The following is a 17,254-nucleotide window of genomic DNA, read 5'->3' as shown; positions in this document are numbered from 1 at the left end:
TAAATTATACAAAGAGGGTTCAACATTCACTGGGTGGTATTATAGGAGAAGAAACCCAAGTTTAGGGCACCTGAATCTTTTATTTTTAATTTCTTAAAGCCTTTACTTTTAAGACATAATGGATTAAAACCTTACACACATGGAAAAAGACAGACATGATCACAGTTGAACAGAATCTAGCCAGAAACATTTTAGTGACTGCCAGCTGATGGTGAAGCTGAAGTTCTGGGAGCATGACATGCTGCAGGGCCAAAGGAATGAGTGATTAGTACTCCTCTCCTTCTTCCTCACCTCGCCTTCCACAGAATCCACACCAACCTCCTCATAATCCTTCTCCTCACGGGCCTCAGAAAACTCTCCTTTCTCCATCCCCTAACCCACATACCAGTGGACAAAGGCACGCTTGGCATACATCAGGTCAAACTTGTGGTCCAGGCAAGCCTAGGCCTCAACAATGGCTGTGGTGTTGCTCAGCATGCACACAGCACGCTGAACCTTGGCCAGGTCTCCACCAGGGACCATAGTGGGAGGCTGGTAATTGAAACCAGTGGGAAACCAATCCACAAACTGGATGCTGCGCTTGGTCTTGATGGTGGCGATGGCAGCATTGACATCTTTGGGAACTACATCACCACGGTACAACAGGCAGCAGGCCATGTATTTACCATGGCGAGGGTCACATTTCACCATCTGGTTGGCTGGCTCAAAGCAAGCATTGGTGATCTCTGCTACAGAAAGCTGTTCATGGTAGGCTTTCTCAGCAGAGATGACAGGGGCATATGTGGCCAGGGGGATGTGGATGCGGGGATAGGGTGCCAGGTTGGTGTGGAATTCTGTCAGGTCAACATTCAGGGCCCCATCAAACCTCAGAGAAGCTGTGATGGAAGACACAATCTGGCTAATAAGGCGGTTCAGGTTAGTGTAGGTTGGGTGCTCAGTATCGAGGTTTATATGACAGATGTCACAGATGGCCTCATTGTTCACTGTGAAGGCACAGAGTGCTCCAGGGTGGTGTGGGTGGTGAGGATAGAGTTGTAGGGCTCAACTACAGCTATGGACACTGGGGGGGCAGGGTAAATGGAGAACTCCAGCTTGGACTTTTTGCCATAGTCCACAGAGAGACGCTCCATCAGCAGGGAGGTGAAGCCAGAGCCAGTTCCCCCACCAAAGCTGTGGAAGACCAGGAAGCCCTGAAGCCCTGTGCAGCCAGCTTTCTGATTTGGTCCAAGACGAGGTCAATGATCTCTTTGCCAATGGTGTAGTGCCCACGGGCATAGTTATTGGCAGCATCTTCCTTGCCTGTGATGAGCTTCTCAGGGTGGAAAAGTTGATGGTAGGTGCCGGTTCAAACTTCATCAATGACTGTGGGCTCCAGGTCTACAAACACTGCCCTGGGCAGGTGCTTGCCAGCGCCTGTCTCACTGAAGAAGGTGTTGAAGGAGTCATCTCCTCCCCCGATGGTCTTATCACTTGGCATCTGGCCATCAGGCTGCCGTGTTCCAGGCAGTAGAGCTCCCAGCAGGCATTGCCAATCTGGACAGCAACCTGGCCAACATGGATGGAGATGCATTCATACATGGTGACTGTGGATTTGGTGGCAAAGGTGACAGAAGCAGGAACAGCACCCCGAATCAGTTACCGTCCCCGACAAGCTAAGAGTTGAGGTAAGTAACCCACTCCTGAATTTTTTTTTTTTTTTTAAAGCTTTCTATTCTTTTTTTTTTTTTTTTTTTTAATTGTATTTTATTTTATTTGAGAACATACTGTACAGAGGGGCAACAATTACATGGGCAGGATAATGCATACATTTCTTACCAAGCATTGCAGCCTCCTCCTTTGTTTACCCTTCACTTCCCTTCCCCGCCTCCCCCCTCCCCCCACCCAATTTTACCCCCCTCCCCCCACCCAATTATACCCCCCTCCCCCCCCACACCGAAATTGTAAAGCTGGTTTTGACATGACATTTTGTACTTCTCATTGTTGCAACAGGTCCACCTGAATCCTTAAACGACTTGTTTGTCCCCATCTCCTCCACATGTTATACTAACATCAAATATAGTGAAAGCGGGGGTTACACTGTGGGGGAGGGACATACAAAGCAACAAAGAAATAATCTTATAAATGCATTAGAAACACATGCATGAAAGAAACGAAAACATTAAAATACATATTTAAGGTTTCATTTTCCTAACATCACATTATCTGGCCTTTTCCGCTTGACTCATACCTATACTAGATATTGCAAATAAGGGAAACCATGGGACCTATGCTTCTTTGGGCCTGGCTTACTTCACTTAATATAATTTTTTCCAAACCTTTCCATTTCCTAACAAATGGGGAAATGTCATTCTTTCTGATGGAGGCATAGAATTCCATTGTGTATATATACCACATTTTCTTGATCCATTCATCTACTGAGGGGCATCTGGGTTGGTTCCATATCTTAGCTATGGTAAATAATGCTGCAATAAACATAGTTGTGCTGGTAGCTTTAGTGTGGTCTTGTTTGTAAACATTTGGGTAAATGCCCAAAAGTGGGATTGCTGGATCATAGGGGAGATCTATGTGAAGTCTTTTGAGGAACCTCCATACTGCTTTCCAAAGTGGTTGAACAAGTTTACATTCCCACCAACAATGAAGTAAGGTTCCTTTCAGTCCACATCCCCTCCAGCATCTGTTGTTATTAGAGTTCTTGATTTTTGCTGTTCTAACTGGAGTGAGGTGATATCTCAATGTTGTTTTGATTTGCATTTCTTTTATGGCTAGGGATGTTGAACATTTCTTCATGTGTCTATTGGCCATCCTTCTTTCTTCTTCAGAGAAGCTTCTCTTTAAGTCTTTCGCCCACTTATTTATTGGGCAGTTGTTTCTTTGAGGATTTGTTGTTGGGTGGTTTAATTTTTTGAGTTCCAAGTATATTTTAGATATGAGACCCTTGTCCGTTGTATGGCTAGTAAAGATCTTCTCCCAATCGGTGGGCTTTCTATTGATCTTGCCAGCTATGTCATTTGCCCTGCAGAAGCTCTGCAACCTTATGCAATCCCATTTGTCCAACCTTTCTTTGATTTGTTGTGCTTCCGGGTCTCTATTCAGAAAATTTCGACCTGAGCCAAGGAGACCTACACTCCTGAATTTTTTATAATAAGCAGTAAGCTTATTTAAATTTTGCCTTAGAAGGAAACAATAGCTATCTTAAAAGATTGTATGAAAGCATGTAGAAGACTATCTCTGTCTTTTACGAATACTCACCAAGCACCAGGAATGTGGCTTAGTGGTAGAGTGCTTGCCTAGCATGCATGAAGCCCTGGGTTCCATTCCTCAGTACCACATAAACAACAACAAAAAAGCCTGTAGTGGTGATGTGGCTCAAGAGATAGAGTGCTAGCCTTGAGCAAATGAAGCTTGGGGACAGTGCCCAGGCCCTGAGTTCAAGCCCCAGGACTGGCCAAAAAAAAAATACTTACCAGACAATTGAAAAAATAGTTTGGACCAAAGGCAATCAGTGATCTTGCTCCCAGGACTTACAGAAGTACAAATGATCCACAAAGGAATTCTCTACAAGGTTGCCAGTCTGTTGGGCACTCTGATGAAACTTACTCACAGTTGCCTGACCTAAGTCCATTTAATTTGTCTCTTAAAGCCTTGGTTGGACTAAAATTATCAGGACTCCAAAGACCTTGGACCTAACTGGATGAACAAAGTGCACAACCATCAGAGTTTATCTTACATAAACTCTTAGATGAGTGTCTCCTTTAGCTGTTGCATTGGCTTTTCCACATGCCTACGGCATGAATCCAAATATCACAGGATGTATCACCGACTCTGCCTTGGTCTGTAAGAAAGACTTTTAGACAATTCAGTTCTCCAGGACAACCTTAGCCAGTGAGTTGAAGACATCCTGAAAGCCATCCAAGGCCAAGGCTGTCACTAATCACTTCAGCTGAGATCAGGAACATTTTTTTCCAGTCCTGGGCTTGAACTCAGGGTGTGGGCACTATCCCTGAGCTTCCTTTACTCAAGGTTGGTACTCTGCCACTTGAGCCACAGCACCACTTCCTTTTTTTTCTGTTTATGTGGTACTGAAAAATTGAACCCAGGGCTTTAGGCATGCTAGGTAAGCACTCTGTCACTAAGGCCATATTCCCAGCCCCAGGAACACATTTTGAAGTACATTTTGTGTGTATGCGTATGCCAGTACTGGGGCTTGAACTCAGCGTCTGGATGCTGTACCTTAGCTTTTTTGTTCAAGGCTAGTGCTGTATCACTGGAGTCACAACTCCACTTCCCACTTTCTGGTGGCTAACTGGAGAAAGAGACATTCAGTCCTTTCACAGACTTTCCTGCTCCAGCTGGCTTTGAGCTATGATCCTTACATCTCAGCCTCCCGAGTAGGATTCTGACAGGCATCAGCCACCAGCACCTGGCAGCAAAATGTTTTTGAAGAGATATGTGCTGATAGCTGAGGACTGCATCCCCCAGTGGTAGTGTTGTGATAATACTTAAAGGCCCCTTACATCCACCCTGGAGGCCTGTCAACAGGTTTTGGGGAGAAAGATAAGTTAAGTGTTGTTCCAGACTATCTTTGTTTCAAACTATCTTTTCTTGGATGATTGTATCATGAACACTCTTGGAAGACAGAGTGTCCTGTTCTGGCACAGACATCACATTTTTTTCCAGCCCTGTAAGGTAAGCTTTTAGCCAGGAAGTACAGGATTCCAACATCCGCCAGGGAGCACAGGTTCGGAACAGATCTAACGTGGCCTCCCATGGGCTGGTGTGCCTTAGGGTACCCAATTCAGTGGACTGAGTGAGTATTTTTGGAAGGACCACATAAGGGCAATCAGTCCAACCTGTCAAATTTGTCCATACAACCAGTCAAGAAGTATTACTCCTCCCCCACAGTATAACCCCTGCTTTCACTGTATTTGATGTCGGTTTAATTTGTGGAGGGGAAGGGGAAAAACAAGTTGTTTAAATAAGGATGCAGGTGGACCCGTTGCAACAATGAGAAGTACAAGTTGTCATGTCGAAAACGAACTTTACAACTTTGGTCGGGGGGGAGGATTGGGTGGGGGGGCAGGGGGGAGGCTGGGAAGGGATGTGAAGGGTAAACAAAGGAGGAGGCTACAATGCTTGATAAGAAATGTACTTACTATCTTGCCCATGTAATTGTAACCCCTCTGTACAGTATTTTCACAATAAAAAATAAAAAAAAGAAGTATTACTCTACCTCTCTTCCCTCCACTTAACATTTTTTATTGTTATTATAAAAGTGATGTACAGAGGGGTTACTTTTTCATAAGTCAGGTAATGAGTACATCTCTTTTGGGATGTTACCTCTTCTCTTGCTCTCTCCCAGTCTTTCTCTCCTGTCTTCATCCACAAGTTCATTTTCAACATAGCGTCTAGTGAGTACCAATGATGCATTTGTTCACCCTTTGTCCCTCCATTTCTATGCCACCCATGCCCCCCGCAAACAAGACAAAAAGAAATGGAAAAGAACCTTTTGTTTCCATTTCTTGGAGTTCATCTCAATAAATAGTTTTATATGCTCAAAGGCACAGAGGTATTGCACTTTTTGTATTCCTCTCCTATGAATATTCTCCTTTGGTTTCAATGTGTGTGAATGCCTAGAGACCTGTATAATCTATCATGTTCCTGTGTATGTTAGAAATAGCTTTGGCATATGAGAGAAAACTCATGTTGTTTGTCTCTCTGAGCTTGGCTTACCTCACTTAGCATGATTTGTTCTAGGCCCTTCATTTCCCTACAAATGACAATATTATTCTTTCTAATGGCTGTGTGAAATTCTGTTGTGTATAGGTACCATATATTTTTTGATCCATTCATCTATAGTAGGGCATCTAGGCTGTTTCCATAACTTGCCTATTGTGAATAGTGTGGCAATGAACATGGATGTGTAAGTGTCTTTATGGTATTCTGGCTTGTGATGTTCTGGGTAGATGCCCAGGAGTGGTATGGCTGGGTCGTAGGGAAGATCTATGTTTAGTTTTTTGAGGTACCTCCAGACTGCTGTTTAGAGTGGTTGTAACTAGTTTATATTCCCACCAACAGTGGATTCCTTTCTCCCCACAACCTCACTAGCATTTGTTGTTGCTTGAGTTCACAATGTGGGCAAGTCTAACTGGAATGAGACTGAATCTCAAAGTTGTTTTTATTTTCATTTCCTTTATAGCCAAGGATGTTGAGCATTTCCTCATGTGTTTCTTTGACATTCTTACCTCTTTTTCCATGAAGTTTCTCCTTGGCTCCTTGGCCCATTTAATGATTGGTTTCTTAGTTTTCCTCTCCCCATTTTTTGAGACCAAGGTTTACTATGTGGCTCATGCTAACCTTGAACTCATAATCCACCTGCTTTAGCCTCCTAGGTACTGAGATTACAGTCATATGCCAAAATCTGATCTTTTGAACGACTAAGGGATGACTATAGAACTGGGAATAGAGGAAGTAGAGCTGTGGCTCAAGTGGTAGAGCACCAACCTTGAGCAGAAAAGCTAAAGCTAAAGTAGTGTCCAGACTCCAAGTCCAAGCCCCATACTGGCCCAAAAAGAAAAAAAAAGGGAAGTAGAAAAGACATCCAGAAATGTTAGCAGGTGGTTTTCCTAGGAATATGGAAACAGGCCATTCCCTGCTATTTCCAAAAGTTGTTGTGGTAGGCTCAAAGAGAATTGTGGGCAATTCCAAATAGTGGGAAGGATGTTAGATTCAAAGTCAAATTTAAAGTATTATTTATCAGGCAGTAGTGGCACATGCCTATAATCCTAGCTACTCAGGAGGCTGAATTCTGAAGACTGTAGTTCAAAGCTGGCCCAGGCAAGAAAATCCGTGATTTTTTTTTTAAAAAAAATTTGTCATGGGGCTTGAACTCAGAGCCTGGGTACTATCCTTGAGCTATTTTTGCTCAAGGCTAGTGCTTTACCATTTTGAGCCACTGCACCACTTCTGATTTTCTGGTAGTTAATTGGAGATAAAAGTCTCATGTTCTTTCCTACCTAAGCTGGCTTCCAACTGTTATCCTCAAAACTCAGTACTCTAAGTAGCTAGGATTAGAGTAGCAAGACCACGGCATCCAGCCAGACATGCTTTGATAAAATTCTCAGACACCCCAAATGTCTTCTACTTTGGGCCTATATGTCTAATATAGGGTAGACAAGAAGTATACTCAAATCTTTATGCTCTAGGTCACATCAACCCACAATTTACTTTAGCTCTTCTACTTTAGATCCTTTAGATCTGTATAGGCTTCTATGCAGAAAGTGTTAAAGCCAGACTAACATAGGGTTCCCATTTGGGAACAGATAAAAACATCCTGCATATGAGTGGTCAGTCACTAGGGAATCCTGAATTTTCCAAATGGGTCTATGGAATCCTCTGCCCCTTTAGTTCTGATAATGACTCAAAAAGTGACTGAGAGGAAATGATCTCTTTTTCAAGAATAGCCATATTCATTGACCAAAGGTATATGGTGAAGGAAAAAGTAAGGGTGGTAGAGATTGGTCTTGTGCTCAATTATTCCACATACATGTGGATGATAGCCAAGTCTGAAAGATTCCTTAATTACTGTCAATCCACAGTTGAGTGACTTTTTGGAATAAGCACTACATCATTACCAGACCACACATGATCTAGAAAAGCAATTGTGCTTACTTTGAAGTGCTATAACAATGTCTCTGGAATCACTGATTGGTCTAGATCAGCATCATTTTAAATGAAAAAAAAAGTCACTGTAGTGAGGCACAACTGATAATCCCAAGAGGAGGTTCAAGTTCTGATGTAGTTAATCATCAGATATGACCAAGCCAGGAGGTAGGGGCGGGGTTCAACAGGATGGAGTGGCCTTTGATAGGAGTCACAAGCCTGCCCTGGAGTGGCAGACTCAGCATGAACACCATAAAACCCTTCACTTTGGCCTCTGGTTTCTTTTTTTGTTTAGTTTTGTTTCAGTCCTGGGGCTTGAACTCAGGGTCTGAGTGCTGTCTCTAACCCTTTTTTTGTTGTTGTGCCTGTCCTGAGGTTTGAACTCAGGGTCTGGGCAATGTCCCATCACTTTACTACTTGACTCATGGCTCTGCTTCTGGGTTTCTGGTAATTAAATGGAGATAAGAGTCTTATAGAGTTTCCTACCTGGGCTGGCTTTGAACTGCAATCTTCATATCTCAGCCTCCTGAGTAGCTAGAATTATAGGTATGAGCAATTGATGCCTGGCTCTCTGATCTTTTTCTCCCAAGACTAGTGCTCTATTAATTGAGCCACAACTCTACTTCCAGATTTTTGGTGGTTAATTGAAGATAAGAGTCTCACAGACTTTCCTGACTGAACAGGCTTCAAACCATGATGCTTAGATCTCAGCTTCCTGAATAGCCTGGATTACAGGTATTAGCCTTAAATCACACACAAATACTGTTAGGTCAGGGTTCTTTGTAGGAGCTAATACATTTTAGTGAAGGAAGGGATGCTCCTTGATTGACTTAAGACCATCACGAGGTTCTCTTATTAATTCCGGGTCCAGGTGCTGTACTAGGGAGTCATAAGAGTAGGAGAGAGAAACAATCTCAGAAGTTAACTGATGAACCTGTCCATGTTTCTACTCAGTAGTAATGCTGTCTTGCAGGAAGGGTTGTGAAGGAAGCAGGGAGTCTAGACCAGTTTCAACAGAGCCATTGACAAGTATGGCAGCAGCATTGATTGCCCTAAAGTAAGCAGGATAAACCTTTGCAGCCTGGTCAGGGATGATTCAATAGTAAGTAATGGGATTGTTTGTTTGTTTGTTATGTGCAGATACTGGGGCTTGAACTCAGGGCCTTGCATTCATTCTCACTCTTTTTTTTTGAGGGGGGGGAAGGGGGTGGTCACAGTTGATGCTCTATCACTTACGCCATATTACCAGCCCTGCATTTTGCTAGTTAATTGGAGACAAGAGTTTTATGGACTTTTCTGCCAGGGCTAATTTCAAACTGAGATTCTCAGATGTGACTCCTGGGTAGCTAAAAATTCAGGCATGAGACACCAGCGCCCTGATGTAATGTTTTGTGTGTGTGTGTGTGTGTGTGTGTGTGTGTGTGTGTGTGTGTGTGTATGTGTGGTTTTTGTTTGTTTTTGGTGCCAATGTTGGGAAGCCTGTACTCAGGGCCTCAGCACTGTCCCTGAGCTTTTTTTGCTCAAGGCTAGCACTCTCCCACTTGAGCCATAGCTTCACTTCTGATTTTTTGGTGGTTAATTGGAGCTAAGATTCTCATAGACTTTTCTGTCCTGACTGGCTTTGAACCACAATCCTCAGATTTCAACCTCCTGAGAAGTTAGGATTACAGGTATGAGCCACCAATGCCCAGCATTAATGGTTTTATAATGGCCACCATAAAACTGAATTCAAACTTCAAGAATTTGTCAAGATTATTCATGGTGATGTTACACTGTCACCTTCTTTAGCATGCAGTTGTTGTTGAAGGTATAGTCTAGTTTATTCCACAATCCTATATGCTCGTACTTTCTCCACATGTTTATTTTCCAATTGATTCTTTTTTTTTTTTTTTTTGTCAGTCATGGGGCTTGAATTCTGCACCTGGGTGCTGTCTCTGAGCTCTTCAGCTCAGAGGGGTGTCATTTTTTTTTAAATTCTTGGTTTACTATAGAAAGAGGAATTTTCTAGAAACCTTCCTGGGTTAGTCCAATCACTTTTTTTTTCTTTTTTGGGGGGGGTGGTTCCGGTCGTGGGGCCTGAACTCTGGGCCTGGGCGCTGTCCCTCAGCTCTTCAGCTCAAGGCTAGTGCTCTACCACTTGAGCCACAGCGCCACTTCCAGCTTTTTTCTTATGTGGTGCTGAGGAATCGAACCCAGCCTCGAGCATGCAAGGCAAGTGCTCTACCACTGAGCCACCTTCCCAGCCCTCCAATCACTTTTACTACCCAGGATTCTGCATTTGAGTTTCTGACCAACATGTGTATAATTTGATCTGGCTCAGGGAATGCTGGGGTCATAAGCATCCAGGTCATATGCATAATAATTCCGATTTCCTCTACAAACAGTCTGTTGGTATTTAGGAAAGTCCTTAATTCAGCTCAGATCCAAGGTTTAAAATTTACTTTGCTGCATAATGGATGAGGGACCAAATTGATTGGTAGAAGAAATTGATATCTTTAGGTATTAGGAGACTTTCTGGGGGAGGGGGCTGATGGTGTGTCTGATGAAGACAGAGGATTCTCTTTTGGCGAAGAAGGAGTATGATAAAAGGACAAGGGATGAGAAGGGGAGTTGGATAATGGCCAAGCAATTGAGATCAAGGAGCAGGAGGCCAGTTAGAGGGACAAGCTTAGTTTTTATTACTGTTTAAGTTTGTAAAGTTTTGCATTAGTTTTGACCAAATAGTGTTTTAGTGAAGCAATTGCTGAATCCAAATTTTGTTTAGAGGCCCCTACATACCAATGAAAATGATTGCCCATTGGACCTGAGAAAATATCTTTCCTTCCCTAACTAAGATTTCTCTCAAATGTCCAATATTGCTCAAGCCAGTGCTTCCTCAGTGTAGCCATTGATTGTCCAAACGATCCTTGGTAAAGTCATACATTTAGAAAGGAGTTACAAGAATTAGTATTGTGATGAAAAGAATAGTAAGTAGATGTTCCTGGAGGAGGAAAGGATTTAGACCTAGATAAGCTTAAGGGAGCTGGCAGCCATTGGTGGAAAGTAATGTTTGTATACTTTGTGTCTTGGGCCCCATCCCGATAACTGTCACTTTGGAATGTAGACTCAACAATCTGTGCTCCCTAGTAGGCAGAAAGACAGAGAATGTTTTCTCTCTAGCAAGCCAAGCTTCTAGGACATCCTCCTCCCCTTCAAATTAAGCCAGATAAGACAGAAGAACCTACATTTATTGGTGATGCGCAACAAGGTATCTGAATGGTTACTGACCTAGAGAACCATCAGCTCACCAGCCTGGGAAACTGACTCAAAAACTAGGCTAGTAATGAACCTTCCAAAAAGTTTTAGAAGAAAAATAACAGAGATGGCTTCTATAAGTACTACTTGGGAGGGAGCATTGTTGACAATCCAGCTGACTTTTACCATTCACAAATTCCAAAGGAGCAAGGAAAAGAACTATTATTGGAGAAGTGTTGGCTAATCTTGAGTTCAGAAGATAAAAACCAAAGGAAGTGCTTAGAGATCAAAGCTGAAAAAGCAGCAAATGCAGCAAGAAAAAAAAAAACCCAAAAACTTCTGCAAGAAGAAGAAACTTTACAATGAGCATAGTGTGTAAACCTGTAATCCCAGTTACTTTGAAGGCAGAAGTAGGAGGATTGATGTTTAAGGCCAGATCAGGCAAAGTTAGCATGAAACTTGATCTGAAAAACAGATTAAATGCAAAAAAGGACAGGGGATGTAACTCAAGTGGTAGAGTAATTGCTCAGCATGCACAAGGTTCTGGATTCTATCTGTAATAAAAACAAAACAAAACAAGCAGAAAAAAAGAAATCCACCTAGAAAACCATAGTGTTTTAAATATCTTGCCTTTATTTATCAAAGATGTTTTGTAAATTAACATCATCCCATAAATAAATTTAATCTAAGAATAATCTAATAAGGACTATGGCTATGTTCTACTTTTTTCCTCTTTTAACAGAAAATAACACTTTTTTTTTTTTTTTTTTTTGGTCATGGGGCTAGAACTCTGGGCCTGGGCACTGTCCCTGAGTTCTTCAGCTGAAGGTAAGCACTCTGCTACTTGAGCCACAGCACCATTTCTGGTTTTCTGGTGTTTAATTGGGGATAAGAGTCTCATGGACTTTCCTGCCTGGGCTGGCTTTGAACCTCGATCTTTAGATCTCAGCCTCCTGAATAGCTAGGATTACAGGTGTGAGCTGCTCAAATATTTTTTAAGAGAGCACAAGAGCAAAAACAATGAAAAGAAATGACCTGTTCCACAAAACATGCCAAACAAATGGGAACCAAGCCAGGCACCATGGTTCACACCTGCAATCCTAGCTACTCAGGAGGTTGAGATCTAAGGATTGGTGGTTGAAGTCAGCCCAGTCAAGAAAGTCCATGACACTCTTATCTCCAATGAACCACAGACACAGACACAGACATAGACACACACACACACACACACACACACACACATACACACACACAGAGCCAGAAATAGAGATGTGGCTGGAGTAGAAGAGTACCAGCTGTGAGCTAAAAACTATGGGACACTGCTCAGGCTCCGAGTTTTAAAAAAGGGTGGTAGTGGTGGTAGTAGTAAATAAGCTGGTTATAAAGCAGAATAAATAACCAAGCAATTCAGCATAAAGAAAGCAGAATTTTGGGGCTGGGAAGTTGGCTCAGTGGTAGAGCGCTTGCCTTGCATGCATGAGGCCCTGGGTTCTATTCGTCAGCACCACATAAGAAAAAGAAAAAAACCAGAAGTGGCGCTGTGGCTCAAGTAGTAGAGTGCTAGCCTTGAGCTGAAGAGCTGAGGGACAGCACCCAGGCCCAGAGTTCAGGCCCCACAACCGGACCACCCCCCCCCCCACACAAAAAAAAAGAAAAGAAAGCAGAATTTAGACCTGCTCAACATGGTTTACCACATCATCATGCACTCAAAAGCCACAAGTAGAGAGAGCCAGCCACAAGCTGGACTCAGTTGAAACAATAGACAATATGCACCAAATATATATGTATATATATATATATATATATATATATATACACACACACACACACACACACACACATGTGTATCTGGGTAGGGAGTGACCTCATATCCTTTTTATCTGGCAGTTAGGGGACTGGAAGATTTACAGTGGAAAATAAGGCGAAAGCTTCTAATATGTGTCCATTGGAGAAGCTGGCATGTGGAAGCTGGAGGCCAGCCAGCCAACAGTGAGTATCTTATAGGATTGGTTTGCAGAGCATTTGGGTCTTTTTCTGGTTGGTTCTGAGTGGCAAGAGCAGACAAAAGCTAGAGAAGTTGACAGTAAAGGGCCAATTCCTTGCTAATCTGGCTTGACTACTGTAGAACTTGTGCTTTGGTTGGACTATATAACCAATGGCTATGGCTTTTTCTTGTCCTCCATGGTCTGGCCACTTTCCATCTGTATAGTCAATCTCCCAGTGAAGATCTGATGCCCTTAAATTAGACATGTTGGGAGAATATCTCTTGATGACTGCCTGAAATATTAGCAAACTCAATTTAGAACAATCTTTGTTCCCTGTACCACCAACTGTTTATGAAGATTCATTCTGCAGGTCTAAGTCAATTCAGGGAGTAGAGGATATCTGAGTTCTGGCTATCCCTTCATTAATAATTAATGAATAATTACTAATTAATAATAATAAAGTACCTTGGGCACTTATTGATCTTTGAAATCCAACTGCTATTCCAATAAAATGGTTATAATGAAGAAGGCATTGCTCTGAAAACAAAAGACCAAACCTGCTATTGATTTGCAGTAGTTTTAGCCCCCCAAGTTACATGGTTACTCTATGATTTTCATTGTGGTTGTCCTTGTTTCCAGGCTCTAGGTGCTGAGTTAGATGGGAAATGCTCATATGTGGTTGTTTCATTATCATTAATTCACTTTTAGGCTGTTCTGCTGCAGGGTTGAAGTGTGAAGACCCCTAGACTTGAGAGGAGATGTCTGTGAATCAGAGGTCTGACATTTAAAAACTTAAGTTTTTTAAAACATTTTTGGGTCTCAGCGACCTCATTTGCAAGATGTCATGTTGTCACCCCAGTGTGACAAGGTGATGGAGATTCCTAGCACAGAATGTATACCGTCACATTTATCTTTGGCTTCATTAAAATTCGAATACTGAATATAATGAAGTGTGAATTGGGGATAATAATTCATTTTATTACTGAAGAATTTTTAAAACTTTAAAATGTTAAGAACCATAGGTAATCCAGACAGTTCACCCACAAGTCAACAAGTAGGATTTTCTAAGTCATTTGACTACTGAATGGGGAGACCTCCATGGTTTATTGGTGAGGGAGTAAGAGGAGGATTTCTTCCCTGTGACAGGTGCAGTTTTCTGCATGGTATTTAGTGGACAGCCTCCTTTTATCCATCTTCAAAGCCAGTCATAGTGGGGGCTAGTCCATCTCATTCTGTGTGTGTGTGTGTGTGTGTGTGTGTGTGTGTGTGAGAGAGAGAGAGAGAGAGAGAGAGAGAGAGAGAGAGAGAGAGAGAGAGAGAGAGAGAGAGAGAGAGAGAAACTTGAACTCAGGGCCTTCACTTGAACTCAGAGCCTCTCAGATTTGTCTATGCAGGCTGTCTTTGAAGTGTGATCTTCAGATCTCCCCCTCCTGAGTAGCTAGGATTATAGGTGTGAGCTTCTAGCACTTTGTTTTTCTCATGTTTTAGAATGTGTCTCACTTCTAGTTCTGCTGTGTTATCTTTCCATTTCCAGTTTATAAGATTCTCAGTTTTTAGGAGCTCCTGAAAGAGGCAGGCACTATGCTTTATGCCTGTAATTCCAGCTACAGGCGAGACTGAGGCCAGAAAATATATAGTAGGTTAATGCTAGTCTGTGTAACATAGACGCCTTCTGAACAACAACAAGAACCCAACAAAAATTAAAAAACAAAAAGCTCATGCAATTAGATCCAGCATATCCATTAGAGACATAATTTCCTTATTTGTAACCTTCGCCCCAAGCCCTATATATATATATTTAAAATATACTCTTTTTGTTATTTTCTTGTTATGTGGTACTGAGGAATCGACCCCAGGGCCTCATGCATGCTAGGCAAGCACTTTACCAATAAGCCATGTTCCTGGCCCCTTTTTAATTTTAATTTTTTTTTTTTGCAGAAGGCTCTGGGGATGAGGATATAGATATTCTTATTCTACCTACCACAAAAGTTTAGGTGGTAAGTCTTAACATAATCTAATGAACTTCTAAGAACTCTTTGTTCTCTGAATATTCCCACTTTTGTATAACACACAATTTTTGTTTCATGTTTGGGATATGTTTTTTTCTTTTATTGGTGATGGGAATGGTGCCCAGGACCTTGGACATGCTGAGCATGCGCTTTTCCACCAGTCAAGAGATACTTATCTCTCTGAATATAATGACACATTTCAAAGTCTGCTTATTTTCTTCTACGTGTACAGCTTATTTCCCATATGATATCTTCTTATTGAGATTATTTTGGCCTCTCATCTTCCATCCAGGACCTACCTGTTGGCTCATAGCTGCCTGAGACAGGCATTAAGCAGCTGACTGGTATCTGGTACCTGGCTGAATCATGGCCCATGGGTTTGAGGGTAAGGTGATTTGGTTTACCCAATAGAAACCATTTTAGTTTTTTTTTTATCTTGGGTTGGTCAAATCCATGAAAAATGGATCTTTTTAAATTTTTTTTTATTTTCACAACATGTATGAGACCAAGAGTCCCTGACTGCTACAGAGGTATAGCAGACAGGTATAGTTAAGAAACAACCTTAATTTAAGCAGGGGGAACGACAACAAAGCACTTAGCAGCTATATTGTAGTCTAAATCCTGCTGTTGAAAAATGGATCTTTCAACCTCCTGACTTCAGCGGGTAGGCTGGGCTGTCTTGTTCATAGTCTGGGAGCCAAGGATGGAGACACTTGGGATCTTAGCACCTAGAATGTCATTGCTAATGGGTTTCTTTGCTTGCAGGAGGAAATCTTCATCCTCAGATGTAGTTATTGTCATTGAACCAAGCAACCATCCAATTTCCTTTTCCACAGAAACCAACTTGGCCTTCTCCTCTGCAGAGGGGCAAGGAAATTGGGCTCTAACTCCTTCCTAAGTAAACTTCTAACCCATCTTTCTGTTTTAAGCCTTTCTAAATCTACAATAGTTTTTTCCAAGTCCTGAACTTTCTGGAAATTCTGACACACAAAGTAGGTTCTTCTTGTCTTTTTCCACTGCCACGTTAGACTTTTGGCTTTCTCAGATCTGCAAGATCAATTGCCATGATATTGCTTACCACAGTCTCTTTTGTCCTTGTGGATTTATCACCTTACTAGAATTTTAGTAGCCTTGGGAGAGAATAACAATGAATCAATGTTATGAATATACTAAAACCTATTGAACTGTATACTCTTAAAAGGGTGAATTTTATGGTATATGAATCATATCTCAGTAAAAAAGAATGCAGAATGAATAAACATGTGTGATATGCTATCTTTATCCCAAAGTATGGCTCTAGATTTTAGAGGTGAGGATGGTAAGCAGAAAGCTTTTGTAAGAAGCCCAGCACTGTGATGATCTAACAGGATTTCTCAGTGAGGACTCAGCTAACTCCATTCTAGGGCTAGAGTTATATCTCGCCTTGTGGTGAGTGTTGAATTTTAGTAACCCTGGCAATAAATAGCCTTGGGTTGCTTAGCTCTGGCCATGAGCATTGCCATGCGAGCCAAACCCCATTTTTGCAAGCAAAACCACTAGAGCTTTGGAAAACTAGCTTTCATCCTTACAGGAGTGAAGTAGTTTATTGAGTTAAATACCATTGAGTTAAATACCAGTATAAAAACTTAAAAATACTGTTAGTCATTTAATTGCTGACTCTATATCTAGTCAATGTACTTTACTTCCTCAGGTCAGCCCTTGGATTGATGAAAATGAGAACACTTGACAACTGAGATGGTGGATGGTCCCATGGAGGAGGAGAGAGGCTGTGTCTGTCCCTGAGCACCTCCCTCCTCTCATAAGGTAACCTGATAAATACTGAGAATTTAGAGTGGCATAAAATCATACAAAGAAGATGAAGTGTCTATGGCTTTTCTTAACATAGCCAAAATCAATAACATGAGATTGCTTCCTGTTACTGCTTGGGGATTTACATGTCCAACATCCATTAGAGTCGAATACTCTTTCCTGCCAATACTCATTTCTCCATGTTTTAAAGTTGTTTATTTCAGCTCTGTAGTTAGTTTCTATATAGCTAAGAGAGAATAGAAGATGGTTAGAATATTTTATTAAGCAATTAAATGTTACTTATCTGTCAGTCCATTTTTTTTCTTCAAAATTTGTTCTTGACTTTTCAAACTTCCTAACCCTCAGATCCTCATATACTCTCAGTCTAGCTTTCTTCAGAGTGATAATAACATTCATAACTGTGCTATCACATGTCTTCAATTGTTTGACCAGTCAGCACGTCAGACTGTCCTAGTCTGTCAACCTGGCAAGTAAAAATACAGGCTAAAAGCTGGACACCAAGTGGCCCATGCTCATAATCGCAGATACTTAGGAGGTTAGATCTGAGGACTGAGGTTT

General features: G+C 41.8%; 1 non-coding gene and 1 pseudogene across 1 annotated transcript; both read right to left on the bottom strand.

Annotated features, from left to right (window-relative positions):
- Positions 1–265: 265 nt before the first annotated feature.
- LOC138806270 (tubulin alpha-1B chain pseudogene) lies at positions 266–1,578 on the bottom strand (annotated as a pseudogene).
- A 13,804-nt stretch (positions 1,579–15,382) lies between these two features.
- LOC138806382 (small nucleolar RNA SNORA63) lies at positions 15,383–15,514 on the bottom strand. The gene has a single exon (XR_011365831.1). It is a non-coding gene; the product is annotated as a small nucleolar RNA SNORA63 (small nucleolar RNA).
- Between the last annotated feature and the right edge of the window lie 1,740 nt (positions 15,515–17,254).

The sequence above is a fragment of the Dipodomys merriami genome, unplaced genomic scaffold (assembly GCF_024711535.1).
Source record: "Dipodomys merriami isolate MVZ:Mamm:240054 unplaced genomic scaffold, mDipMer1.0.p SCAF_4, whole genome shotgun sequence".
NCBI classification, from domain to species: Eukaryota; Metazoa; Chordata; class Mammalia; order Rodentia; family Heteromyidae; genus Dipodomys; species Dipodomys merriami.
Note: the sequence above shows the minus strand (reverse complement) of the source record. Positions and strands in the feature narration are given on the sequence as shown.